General features: G+C 44.5%; 1 protein-coding gene across 1 annotated transcript in view; it reads right to left on the reverse strand.

Annotated features, from left to right (window-relative positions):
* The window catches only part of LOC142571555 (calmodulin, striated muscle-like), a 45,984-nt gene that overhangs the window by 9,918 nt on the left and 22,472 nt on the right, over nucleotides 1-13,594 (reverse strand). The window lies entirely within an intron of this gene.

Consider the following 13,594-nt stretch of genomic DNA (forward strand, 5'->3'; position numbering starts at 1 on the left):
TTTATGCAGTGATGCTGTTTCCAGGACACCACTTTCTAGTACAGGACGAACGTACATAGGATATATCATTAGGAGTGTATCTCTACTCCATCCTAATCGACGGTTGCTCAGCCTACGCAATATGCGAGTTACACGGGTACCTTTTCCAGTCGCATAACCTATGTGTGGACGCCAGCTGGGAGAGGCGTTATAAATCATTCCTAGGTATTTAATAGACTCTACCTGTGGTTTGTCTTGAATGTGGTAAGACAATAAGAGTTGCACTGTATCAGGTATCGGGAAAACGAGAATGGCACATTTCCTGGCATTGAGAAAAGACTAATTAACATCTAGCCGTATCTCCATGGTTCGAAGGTAAGTTTGCAGTCGTTGATGTAGCATGTGGATCTCATTTGCAGCTGCGAAAAACGCAATATCGTCTGAATAAACTTAAGTAGTTACTTCCTGACGACGGGGAATTCTGCTCATAAGAATATTAAAAGGCACCGGAGAAAGGACTGAGCCTTGCAGTACTCCTCTCGTTTATTTATACCTAGAAGAAAAAATGCCGCTTTTGTAGAAATAGAACTCTCTTTCACCTAGAATAGAGGAAGTGCACGATGCTATATAACCGGGAACACCACAGAATGTCAATCGATTTATCAAAACAGGGTGCTCCACGGTATCGAATGTTTTAGCGACATCAAGCGTCACTAAAGTAGCGTGTTGCTTATGACGTCGAGCGAGTTGTATGCGGCTTTCTACGTCCACGTGGGCCCACCAGATGAAGCACGTCGGCCCTGAAAATAATCCGACAGCACACCTATTTCGATTACTGCTCAGGCGTCACAAATTGTGCCACGAAACATATCAATCTCGACACTGTCCCCAGTGAAAATCGTGCCATATATCCCTGAAATCAGCGCGAAAAAGAAAATGCCTCAAGCAGCGGCCCACCAGGCAGCTTTGGAATATATGGACAAAGAATACGCAACCGGGACGCACATTTTCACAGATAGCTCTGCAACTCAACGCAGCTCATCGTTTCGTTTTGAGCGAGCGACGTCATCTACGTCAGCTGAGCTATATGTCATTAAGGAGGCCCTTGTAAATGTACTTCGACAGCAGCCGCCAAAGACGTGGATGATACTCACGGATTCGAAAGCAGCCGTACAAAGTATATGGAACAGGCACAAGCGATGTAATAACCAATCTGCAGCATTTTACATTGCCTATCTTCACTACAAGGTTGACTGCTGGGCATTGCATCACGTTCCAGTGGATACCTGGCCATGCCAGTATTTCGGGAAACGAAAAAGCGGTTGAAGCTTCCTCAAATTGACTCCAATACCGAAATTTCAGAAGAATATTTTTTACCAAAGCCGACGCTTCGAACCTGGCAAAAAAATATGCATATCAAGAAAAATACCGCCTCTGGTATCTGCCGCGTCACCAAAATAGCTTTCTGCGTTATATTGATCCAAAAGTGAGATAGAAAACTCCATGACCACTTCTTCGGCACTTACAGACATTGTACCATCGTCTTCGACTGAACGTGGCATACACGAACAATTATCTGTACCGCATATTGCGTACCCCTAATCCCTACTGTGATAACCGTGACAGCTTTGAGACAGTGGAGTACATACGAGGTGTTGCAGAAAAGTAATCATACTGGCAACACTGGGAGCGTTCCAACCGCGATGTGCCCCCCCCCCCCCCTTCGCGCCCTTCACATAGTTTGTGTATCAACCACTCCCAGACGCTCAGTGAAAGTGTCAACCTCGTGCGGTAGACACGTGACTCTAAAGAGCGTGATAAGTGTTGTTTTTGTACTGCGCTACAAAAATGGAACAACGAAATTTGGAGCAACGGTGTGCCATCAAATTTTGTGCCAAAATCGGTGAATGCACGAGTCTGACTTATGAAAAGTTGCAACGAGCCTTTAAGGAACATTCCTTATCAAGAGCATAAGTTTCCCAGCGGCACAACGCATTTTTGGAGGGCCAGGAAATAGTGGCAGACAAACCTTGCTTAGGGAGGCCTTCAACATCGAAAACTGAGGAAAATGTGGAAAGAGTGAGGGCTCTTGTGAGGTCAGACCACCAACTAACTTTGAAATTTATGATTAGTGTGCTAAATATGAATCATTTTACCCTTCATCAAATTTTCACTCACTATTTGGGCATGACAAAGGTGTTTGCCAAGTTGGTGCCAAAGAATCTCTCCACTGAACAGAAAGACAATCAGAAGAACGTGTACCTAGCTTGACCTTCTCGACAGGATAGAAAATGACCCAGGCTTCTTCAGCCGTATCGTCACTAGTGATGAATCATGGATTTTCGAGTACGATCCAGAAACAGAATGTCAAAGTCAACAGTGGCACACTGACACTTCTCCTGTACCGAAAAAAGCTCGAATGAGCATATAAAAAATGAAGTCGATGCTGATTTGCCTTTTTGACAGTAGAGGGATTGTTCACACAGAGTTTGTGCCCGAAGGACAAACTGTCCAGAAAGTCTTTTTTTTTTTTATGACGAAGTTCTTGAAAGGCTCAGAAAGAGGGCGCTTCGCGTCAGACCAAACATTACGGCCACTTGGATGCTCCACCATAACAACGCCTCTTGTCACACGGCCATCTTCGCCAACCAGTAAAAAAAAAAGGAATTTCAGTGGTACCTCAGCCCCTCTATTCGCCTGATCTTAGTCCATGTGTCCTATTTTTGTTGCCCAGGATCAAAACCAACTTGAAGGGGCACCATTTTGGTGTCGAAAACGTTCAATGGAGCGTAACCAAGGAGCTGAAGGTAATTCCAGTTGAAGCCTTCCAGCACTGCTACGATTAGTGCAAACAACGCCTACGCCGATGTATAGCTGCTCAAGGAAATTACTTTGAAGGGGATAACATTGACGTGTAAAAGTAAAACAAATTTTGTTTAGAAAAAATCAGTCTCATTACTTTTATGCCACACCTTGTACTACTTGAACGCGCCGGGTACCGCGACGAGAGACAATTCTTTTGAGCAACAAATGGAAATGATTTGGCACAATCCGTTAACGCTACCCAGCATCTTAGGTCCCATGCCCGGTCCCTTCCAAACAGCGGTGTGTTTTGGATTTACCGTCCAAATACCTGTCAGAAATTGGTCGAATTAGCTTTAAAGATTCAAGAACTCATATAAGAAAGCCTAAATTTACCCGCCATCCCACCTGTAATAGTATCAGGCCCACTTGCGCATTTCATATTTATTTTTATTCTTTTTTATCTTTTATTTCACTCCTCTGGAATCTTTTAATCCCATTCCCCATCCCTATAGAGAGTATACCATGCCAGCAGTTGTATATGCGACGGCAGAAATCTCTGTATTTCTCATAAAGATCCCCTCTCTCTCTCTCTCTCTCTCTCTCTCTCTCTCTCTCTCTCTCTCTCTCTCTCTCTCTCTCTCTCTCTCTCTCTCTCTCTCTCTCACTGACAAATTTCATGATACATAGGTGAAGAAGCCTCTCAATTAATGTTACTACGTTTGACGTAAGATAAATGGCCCTAATGTTCTTCTATATATAGCCTCTCCCGTGTTTCTGAAGCATCATTATTACTTGGGCAAGCTTCCATTGCAACATAGTCCAAGTATATTTAATTGAATATTTTACCAGGTCTAAAAGAACGTTATGAGATGCCTGTAACAATATTTTTGACAATGTATTCCTGACTCCCAAGGGCTGTATTCGGCAAGCTTAGTGCAGCATAATTTAGCTCCGATAATGAAATTGACGTGAAGCCATACGAAATGTTTAATGCAATATAGATAGTTGGAAGCCAGGTTGCAAATCGATTTTCTAAACCTTTGACAATATCTTCTAGGGAGGCGCTCATTTGTTACAGGGTCAAAACGATCGAGTCTAATGTTAACAGCGTTGGTTGCACCTTCCTAGCACGAAGAAGGGCAAACAGAGCATGCTTGTTCTTTTAATTATTTGGTAGATAATCGTGCTGCCCAATATCATATTCATATTTGGCTCGGTTAACAGTACGTTTAAATGCACCAGCATGAAACTGATATTTTTTCCAATTTGTTTGGCATTGATTATCGAGAATTTTCCAAGCAGCTTTCCTTTTTTATTTAGTCCATGCGTACGCTCATCATTCCACTAACGACAACCGATATTTTTAGCGGAAGGGATGACAAATTCACCTTGATTCCGGAAACCCTCTAGAACTGGAAAAATCGTTGGAGCTATTTCTTTGTCATTGGAAAATTTCTAAGCGGCTGAACCAAGAAAGTATCACATTTATTGTGGTACACAAATGGTGCACGCTTGACATACTGAAGATGTTATTGGACAAATGATTTCTAATGACGCAGGAAGATGATCACTGTTGGTTGCTGAGTCAACCGCTAACCACGACGAAACGTTAAAAAATTAAATTACGGGGTTTTACGTGCCAAAACCACTTTCTGATTATGAGGAACGGCATAGTGGAGGACTCCGGAAATTTCGACCACCTGGGGTTGTTTAACGTGCACCTAAATCTAAGCACACGGTGTTTTCGCATCTCGCCATGAAGAAAAGTTGAGACCAGCTCTACAAGATGTTAAATCTAACACCGAACGAAAGTGACCTCTAGTAAATGTCCCATGTCCTACGTTCTGACATTAAAGATGACTATCAATAGTCCACTCCCAAAGTCAGTTATCACGCAAATCTGTTTTAGCACCCACGACACGTGATGCGAATGAAAGTCCCCTGCAAACAAAATTTCCTTTCTGCAAGCAGCCCAGCCCTATCAAGTTAACGCGTGCTATGCACACCGGTGGGGAAGTAGGCATTTATAATTGAAAACGGAAGATACCCTGGGAGACAGAAACCTATAGCCAAAATTGAGCAGTCGCAGAGTCCATGATTTGAAAATAAATTTTAGAAGGCGCCCATTCCTGCGGCGGGCGACGGCGGCGGCGTAACCGAGCGAGCGAGCACGCTGAAAGATGAAAGCGAACGCGAGGAGGAAAGCGGAGAGGAGGGTGCAGCAGAAACAAGAGGCGGAAAGCAGATGAGGGTATGGCGAAAGCGTGAGAAGCGTATTGTGGCGACGATGGCTACGAGATGGGGGTCTGTCGGCGGCTGCTGCTGTGAATCGCGCTCACGCGTCACCCACGCGCTGGCTCTCGCGATCTCCAAATGAGTGAGGCAGTCGCGCCGCACGTAGCTCCATTTGCAACGTGACGCACGAGACAGATTGTCCAGGCCAGCCAATATATCGCTACACGAAAACGCGTATAGTGTTGCGCTCAAATTTCGCATTAGGGAGAATCGTAATCGTCGGTGCACGTGTTGTTTTCTTTTATTGCCTGGTGACAAATTTTACTTTAAACGAGTATCAATAATCCTCCAACTCGGGAATGTCGATCGAACTGAGCAGCAACACCGAAAACCCTTCAAATGAAATTTTTTTCTCTGGTGAAAGCCACGTTCCTTGAAGTATAACATCTGGCTTGATTAGATAGGTAAAGCAAACATGTTAAAGCTGAGAATATAGAACGACAGTTCCACTGCAATATTTTGAACTGTCCAATGGTGTTTATCGCAGAGCAGAAGCAACTGCCGTTTTTAAGACACTTTCTTGAATAATAGGCGATGGTTGATTTTGGAAATTGGGGATCCCATGCGTCTGAGAGTTTCTCTTTTGTTTTGTGTAATCTTCTTTCACAACGAAGCTGCTAATGCGACTACATAAGCGCTAGAAAACGTTAAGTGGCAGTTTTTCATGGTTTTATGAAGAAGCAACATCACTCACAAAGTACAGTTTTAGAAAATGTGACGAACAATAGGAGCAATACGCTGGCATATTTTGAATCCTGTGTGTCAATTATGGGCTAAATGAAAGTAGCTAAACACTCGTTTTTGGATCATTTAGGGGCGTTACATGAAACGCTTCAAAAGTTTCTCCCCTTGCCCGAGAGGACTAAAAATAGCAGAGATTTAATATTTCCAGGAAATGGGGCCGATTTATGGCGGGGCACGAAGCGAAAGTTTCAATGTGTAGGCTAATTATGTGCTTTGAAGATAACTACCGAATACTCTGGGTTTCTGTGTTGGCAAGACATGCAGTTGCTTTTGCCCTGTCTTCTTGGTTGGCTATCGAGGCACAGTGCTTATATTTCGTTAATACAGGGAGCATGTTGTGAGTGACGAACGATAACCTTTTAGTCTGTGTAGGTTATATATAAAGCCTTTGTAGAAAGTTACTTGCTCACACGTTCCAGAATGTCACACTGCCGTTATCCTTGATGTTTCCCAGGGTCATAAAACAGCGACAAGAAACACTCTATTTTCAATGAAAATAGGGGACGGTCAACTTTCTGTCATCTCAAAGAGCTAGTTGGCGTTGGCACGGTATGTACTGCCCCCGTCTTGGCCAATCCCCCGTCCTGGGTATGTGCCAGAGTATGGAAATCATCATCATGGACACGCGGCGATCATCTCAAAGAGCTATATATATAGTTGGCGTTGGCACGGTATGTACGGCCCGTTTTTTTGGTCAATCCCCCGTCCTGGGTATGTATTAGAGTATGGAAATTATCATTATGAACACGCGGCGATCATCTCAAGAGCTAGTTGGCGTTGGCACGGTATGTACGGCCCGTTTGTTTGGCCAATCCCCCGTCTGGGTATGTATTAGAGTATGGAAATTGTCATTATGAACACGCAGCGATAATCTCAAAGATCTAGCTGGCATTGGCATAATAGAAGTAAACGCGCGATTATGCCGTAATGTTTTTCACATACAAAGACGATAAAGAAGAAGAAAAAATCATGAGCCATTCCACTCTGTGAAGGTGATTGACCAGCAAAGCTATTTAGCACACGACACGGAGGTGATACATAATCTTGAACAAAGGTACCAACTCATTTATTGTCTTTATGGGTGATCATTGTGACGAAAGGTACGCACGCTCATTTATTGTCTTGTTCGGTGGTCATTATTTCACTCGCAACTGCAATCACATTCTTTGATAATGTCCAATCGATGCACGTACGCCGCTGGATCGTCGATTGGGCCGGAACGCATAAACTGCTCCCTTTTCGGTACCGACACATCCACATTGAAATAACCGACAACGACAACAGCGGTAGTGTCAACGCAGCTAATTCACGTAAAACCATGAACCTTACGGGACTATGAGTCATTGCATTTTTTTGCTTGCTTGCGGGGGTGTGAGCCACGGCTTACGGGGAATGAGCCATTGCTCGCTGAGGTATGAGCCACTGACGATGGCAGTTTTCGACATGCTGTTCTGTATGTTGTATGCGTGATTAAAAAGAATTTAAGCACTGTTCGCTTCACTTTGCTGAGTGCTTGTAACCTCTCCCTTATGGAACTATGAGCCATTGCAATTTTAGCTTGCATACGGGAGTATGCCTACAGGGGTATAATCCATTGATGATGATGACTTTTGTTCACGGAGACCAAAAATGCACGGAACGCTAGCCCCCCCCCCCCCCCCCCCACATATAGCTTCGCTGTAAAAAAAAGAAAAAAGAAACGATTGTGACCTAATGGTTTGAGCATCGGGCTGCTGTGCTGTAGAACCGAGGCTCAAAACTTTTATGGTCATGTAATTCCTTTTTTTTTTTAGTGTGAGCTATTCAGCAAGACAGCAGAAACAGCAGCACTCGGTCAGAAGCTATGGTCAGGAAAGTCCGGGAGGGCTCGCAAAGAAAGTTTCCCTTACAAAAAAACGAAGTAAAAATGGTGTATTCGGGGAACAAAAGGAGTGCCGGCAACTATTCTTAAATGAGTAAGTGCTCAAATTGAATTTAGCTCTCGGTGGAGTACGTTTCAGTTTCAGTTTCAGTTTATTATTCTTTAAATGCAATGCATTGGAAAGATACGATATACAGACGACCTATTCATGCTCCCTCTGGTGTAGGGGAGCACTTCTCGTCTAAAGTAATCCATCAGCGAATGCGAAAACTCCGTGATTACTTCATCGGCGAATGCGAGAACTTCTTAATTGATGATTTGCAAAATAGTCTGAAGTATCTACTGTTTTCTAACCGCGTACTCTCGTTCACAGACTTCATTTCTCGCTCTAAGTGCCCCACTTCCTCCCCTTCCAGGGAGGTAGTGCGAGCACAAAGTCCTTTGACAATAAATTACTCCAATTAATGTGAAAATTCGAGGTCCTCATAGTTACCCCGCCCTCACAGGCTTTGGCAGAGACGTGTGCAGCGTTCGCCGGTGGTGAAGGGGAAGATGTTGAACGGAAACACCCGTTCGTTCTGCTAGTCGGTGGTCGACATTACGTGGTTAGAAATACTGTTGCTCGCACTCGCAACAACATTTTTTGCAAATGATAAATTACACCGTTGAAGACTGCGGAAACCCCCTAGTTGCTGCGTAGGTGAGGGCTACGATTGACTTTTGAAAGCGGTGGTAAATATGAGACTAGCATTTACTCCAAAAACAAAAGAGGAGTCGTCAACACCCCCATTGCTTTTAAATTAAATTGCGTAAGTCGTAGTCCAACCTCCCGCGCATTGGAAGTGCATGCAAGGCATCGGCGCTGAAGTGCAATGAGATACATTGCGTAAGTACTTCAAGTGCCAAACGGCGTCCGAAGAGCTCCTGATTGAAATAGAACGGTTCCCCTGGACAATAGAGATATCTCGGCGCATGCCTCAGCGCCGTGGCTGCTGGGAGATAAAACATGGTGGAATGTGAGTGATACAGCGCCTGAAGGTGTGATCGGAAAGCGGCTTCTGACCCCACATTATCGACGATACTGTGCCGAAGTGCGCCAACGCCAACGTGTCGTGTGAACTTCGTGGCATTATACGGCGAAGGCGATAGCGTTCTTCGGACAGGCACAGGGAATGCGTTATAAAGTCAGCTAGCTGTGTTGTATATAGTACTGTTGCTTTGGAGGTACGCCTGTGCGATGGCGTCTGGTCATGCGTATCCTGTTAGCCCTCTTTCTCTTTTACGTGTGCGTGTCTCGCTTTTTACCTCTCTCTGTCTCTCTTTTTCACTTGATCAATGCTCGCGTGCTTTTTGTGTTACTACTCAAGTTCGAAGACATTTCCATAGATCTTCAGTTGTCAGTGTGGCGCTCCTGTTGGCCACCGTTCTACAATCAAGGGAATAATTGGTTAATGCCCGCCGTGAGAGCACCGATTCTCTCGGAATTGCGCAGCATTCCACGCCGATTTAACCACGCAGAGCCCAAATATCATTCCACATGATCACCTCTGCTTCTGGCCACGGAGAGTAAATTTGCGCCAAAACTATTGAAATGTTATTTGGGGTAAATTAATTAGTATATATAGTAAATAATTTGTGGTTGGTTTGGCGACCTAGGCCGCAACTGAAACAGTAGTTCGTTCCGGAGTGTCAAAAACGTTACCGTGGGTTTCGCGGTAAGTTTCACGCGATTGAACTAGCATTTCGAGGTGGTGTCATCTCAGCGCATCGGCTGCTTGTTGGGCATAAAGTGGCGAGAATCCTTTATTTCGTCGCCTTGAGAGATTACACACACACACACACACACACACACACGCACATATATATATATATATATATATATATATATTATATATATATATATATATATATATATATATATATATATATATATATATATATATATATATATATATATGGGGCGGACGAGAAGAAAGGAAGCTGGCGGACCTGCTTTTTACTAGTCATACCATAAGAAGCCAACAAACAACGATGCGTACCAAAGACAGCATAGGGGAAATCATCTGCAGTTAATATTTCAATTAAAGAAATGATAAATGAATGGAAATAAAAGTGGATGATAAAACAAATAGCCGCAGATGGGATACGAACCCACGTCTTCGCATCACGCGTGCGATGCTCTTACCAATTGAGCCATCCGCTGCGCCGTTTTCCAATCCACCTTCTGGGGTATTTATCTTTACCTACTAGAGTTAATCCCGTTAACCAGTCCCTCTAGCAATGATGACCTCCTTTCTATACCGGTGCTCGTCTTCGTCCCATCTACGTGCTTGTCGGCCTTCTTGCCGTTCAGATTCTAAGATGAATCCGCCATGTTGGCGCTTAACCTGAGACAATCGCAGAGGCGGCAACGGTCCTGTGAGCCAATGATGGTTGACAAGTTGGAGAACTTGAAAATATGGGGCGGCTGTCCAGAACAAGGAGTTAAAAACAAAGGTTTCTGTAGTGCCAGGCACCTTCGTATCGGGGGCAGTGAAGCCAGCGCTTGTCCTATGCTACACCTTTATGAAAGAGAGCCACGACAGCTGGATCAAGTCTACTCACATATTGTGCACGCTAGGCTAATTGGGAAACGAAAAGGTTTGGCAAGACGTGCATGCAGGTTTCATACTGAACGTATGTAATGACGTATATAATAACTATAGTTGCCATCACCTGGGGAAGCCGAAAGAGACGAAACTCCTCTATCCTCCTCTGGATGTGCCAGTGTGTGTCACACTTTCTCCGTCTCTTAATGCACCATTCTTTTTTTTTCGCTTTGTTGTATCTATATTACAATAAAATTCAGTTGAGAGTGCACATCACTGCCTCTCTCGCTTCGTATACGGCCAAATTTTACCCGCGCAGTGTTTAAAGATGCAACCTTGCCGGACTCGCCTATCTGTTGATGCGAGACTTGTCGCTGTGTACCTCTAGCAGCTGTGCTGAAGGCGCCCCTTGTAAACAAAGGAAGATTACCGAGACCGCTATCGGTCGCGCGTGCCTCTGTTTGTTTACCTTCACGACCCCAAGGCGGAAACTGTTCCTGAACCTCACGCGGTGCTGCGCACGCTGGCAAGCAAAAAAAAAAAAAATAAGGGGGGGGGGAATATACGAAAAGAAAAGGAAGGGGGGGGGAGGAGACGTAGAAGAAGGCAACCCAAAGACAACTGAATTTCACATTTGGCCATGTGACAGGTAAATCCAAGCTTTATTTTTCCCTTTTCTTTATTTTCGAGCGCTCCTGCTATATAACTCTTACATTGCTGCTGCTGATCGAGTTGCAAAACAATAGATGATTCGCAAACGATATAAAACATTTCTTCGTAGCGGTTTGTGCCTTGACTCAGTAAATGCATGCATGTAAAAGTCGCAGAGCACGACGTCAGGGAGGTGCGGCCGCGCTGTTGACAGTTTCCATAAATGTAGGGTCCTTCGTTCTATTCGGATAGCAATTATATGCACACTCCAGGCGCATTTTTGCCATCGTCGTCGGCGTCGGAGTCGGAGTCGTTGTGATGTTTCGCATAAAAGTCCAAGTGCGATGGGAGCCGACGATCGCGGCTCAATATCGCGCTTGCCAGGGAGGAAAGCGCGGAGGAAGCGCGCCGTCTTCCTACCCGAGGCACAGTGGAAGGGAAGGGCGGCAGGCAGCGTTGTATTCTGGCAGCAAATGCGCATCGCGCGGTCGCGCGGGCCGTATCTTGAAAGCAACCTGCGCTGGGGGCACAGTCTATAGGTGCACCGACGGCTCATCCCTTTGTGCGTTCTGTGTTCTCGCCACTCGGTTCGCGTTGAAGCGATAGACATCACGAAGGTCACTTCGCTCGCTGCTGCTGCCACGCTTCCTCACGCCAGCGTTTCGACAGCGAGTGTCCGCGGTCATCGAGCGTGATGTGTTCACGTTTGCCTGTGCGCCTTGATACCATGTTTGTTAATTTAATTAATAAGCGAATGTTTACAAGTTTATACGGACGATAATAATACTATCCTTACTTTGTATAGCTGTCTACTAAATTGCTATCGCAATCGATGCTTCGCGTTTCGGGCGAAACTGCAACTTTTTGGGTAAAACCCGACCATTACCTATTTTTGCACCCCGAACAAAATTTATGAAATTCGGGTTAGATCCAATTTCTCCCCGAAGTCCGCCCTTTCGTAAAGCATAACAGCAAAAACAGGTTTTACAATACTAGTGGACGCTGACCTCCTCCTTTGAGTAAGTGGTTACGATACATCTTAATATTTATATTATTATGATATGAATATGACGCAGTAAAAGCAGCGTAAAAGGAACGGCAACACAAGACAAAGAACTACGTAGTACGGGCGCTAAACTAACAATTGATTGGTTGTCCATCTATGTCGTATGCATCTATCTATCCAATATGACATATGCCTCGTTTTCGTTTCATATCCAAGTGAAAACAAGCATATATTAAATATAGAAGCATCCAGCGTCTGCCAGCGCTGAGTGAATGAAAGCTTCTTGCTTTTTGAGTAGCCTGTCGCATTTACATGAATGCGACAAAGGCGCATTGCATCGCATTTCCCACACGTCGCGTACGTCTAAGTGCTGGTAATGCTGTGGGAAGCGAATAAACGCAGTGCCCAGGTTGCTCTTGATTGCGAACGGTCAGTAGTGACGAAATGATGTTTATGACACTATATATGCAGCTACGTTGAAAAAGTAGTTGATTCGTCTAATTGGTGTTCCATTAATTTTGTTGCAAGAACTTATATTGGTAATCAGTAAAACAGGACGAAAACACGACAGGTATAGGATGTAAACAGCAACGCGTCCAAGGCGTATGATAATGTACGTCAACAAGCACTTGTAACGAGGAGATATACGTCATTTGTTTCTCACTTCGTCGTCATCTGTTTAGCGCCGTAACTTTTGTTTTTAAGTCAAATAAAACGTTTGTGACCAAACGGAGACCATTGCTTGTGTCATTCGTCCCTAAATGTTAACAGAAAAATGCCCAAAATTGTGCTGCCAGACAACAAAAACCCTGATTCCTCCCCGGTTTCCCTCTTTAGAAATACCTAACCGACTTTTACCCCGATTTCTCTCTGATTTTCCTCTTTAGAAATAACAACCATTTGTTAGCCCCCGAATTTCAAGTAATGTAAAATCAGAAAACGAAGGACCCTGCATGATATATCACATGGTCACTTGCGTGCTTCTAGAACGGAGTGCATGGGTTTCACCGAAAGACAAGGTTATAGTACTAGAGGGCTATTTTCCAAAAGGGACCTGCCGAAGATTAAGCTTCAAAAGGGTGAATATAGTGAAAAAAGAACTAGAGTGTAGTGTCAGCTGCTTTTGCCGATGTTGTGTGACCATGTCTACTCGTACATTGACAGTCCACACGTCATATATACTCAAGTATCTTCGGCTACTTAACGAGGCCGCATTGAAGCCTCGCATCGCACTGCTTTCGTGAGCAGTGGTGTACCACTTCGTCGGGTGGTACAGTTGCACGGCAGAGCACTAGTGCGTCTTAATAAATAATCAAGGCAGTGAAACAAAGCACGCACCGACTCAATCTTTGTTTGAACCTAGTTGACGAGGCTGAGTTAGAAAAGCTGAGCGGAAGCAACAAGTGTTCTAAGGTCTCGCAGCACGCACGTGCCGAAGGTTCTGCATTGGTGCCAAGGTTTCGTCCTTCACCGCCATTTACATTAACCTTCATTGGTACAAGCCAGCAAAGAGTACAAATTAACCTTTTTCTTTTTTGGCATGCGCGAGTAAATAACGTATATACATTTGCCGAGGCAACGTTTAAAGATACGCTGAACCGAGGTGAACAGTTGCGCAGTTGGCAGACAGGCAAAGCCTCTACATCATCACCTGCTTTTCCTCTC

Source organism: Dermacentor variabilis, chromosome 2, assembly GCF_050947875.1.
Source record: "Dermacentor variabilis isolate Ectoservices chromosome 2, ASM5094787v1, whole genome shotgun sequence".
In the NCBI taxonomy this organism is placed as follows: domain Eukaryota; kingdom Metazoa; phylum Arthropoda; class Arachnida; order Ixodida; family Ixodidae; genus Dermacentor; species Dermacentor variabilis.